This window comes from Pteropus alecto, unplaced genomic scaffold, assembly GCF_000325575.1.
Source record: "Pteropus alecto unplaced genomic scaffold, ASM32557v1 scaffold61, whole genome shotgun sequence".
NCBI lineage: Eukaryota > Metazoa > Chordata > Mammalia > Chiroptera > Pteropodidae > Pteropus > Pteropus alecto.
Genome location: NW_006434835.1, coordinates 1,689,259 through 1,690,137, shown reverse-complemented (window position 1 = coordinate 1,690,137; position 879 = coordinate 1,689,259). Strand labels below are relative to the sequence as shown.

At 56.7% G+C, this 879-nt stretch overlaps 1 non-coding gene across 1 annotated transcript; it reads left to right on the top strand.

Moving 5' to 3' along the window:
- Positions 1–6: 6 nt before the first annotated feature.
- LOC112478637 lies at positions 7–125 on the top strand. The gene has a single exon (XR_003045896.1). It is a non-coding gene; the product is annotated as a 5S ribosomal RNA (ribosomal RNA).
- Positions 126–879: the final 754 nt, after the last annotated feature.

Below are 879 nucleotides of genomic sequence, written 5' to 3'. Positions count from 1 at the left end.
TCTCCTGTCTACGGCCACGCCACCCTGATCAAGCCTGATCTCGTCTGATCTCAGAAGCTAAGCAGGGTCGGGCCTGGTCGGTACTTGGATGGGAGACCACCTAGGAAGACCAGGTGCCGTAGGCATAAAAAATAAAAAAAAATGAGGAATTGTGAGCTGACAAGGTCCTTGCAATTTGTGAGATCAGCCAAGGGTTGCCTCGCCTAAAAAAAAAATTTACATAAAGTGGAATGAACAAAACTTACAGGGACCTCCGATAAGGTTGAACACGTGTGCATAGTGGTGTAACCCAACCCTCAAGGTGCAAACGTGGCCTGAGAAGGTGTCCGTGTGACTCTGAGTCCATTCCGCCCGCTCCGCCGTCTCGTCACAGGTGGATCGCGCCTCTGTCAGCGCGGGCGTGAGTGGCAGCGCCGGGCGTGAGTGGCAGCGTCCGGCTCACCCCCTCGTGTCCGGCTCCCTTTGCTCAGCACGGGGCGTCTGAGATGGGTCCCGCCGTGCCTGGTGGACCAGCACCCTTTCCTCGTTGTTGCTGAATAGTGCGAAGGTGCTTCGCCGTGTGCTTGTCGCTCCCCGCTGGCCGACGCCCGGGCTGTTCCCAGAGCTTCGCTGTTAGGAATCGAGCTGCGTTGACCTTGCGCACCAGGCAGTCTGTGAGTGAACGTCTACTTCGCTCCTTTTGAGGAACTGTCTGGGTACAGAAAGCCTAGATTGCAGCAGAGCGCACGTTTGTTTTTCTAAGAAAGCTCTAGACGTTTTTCTAAAGTGGTCGTAGAGCCGATTCTCTCGCCAGCAAGACGTGGGAGTCTGGCTGACGCACAGCCTCGTGAGCATGTGGCGCCGTCAGCCTTTCCAGTTCCGAGCGCCCTCGCGGCCACA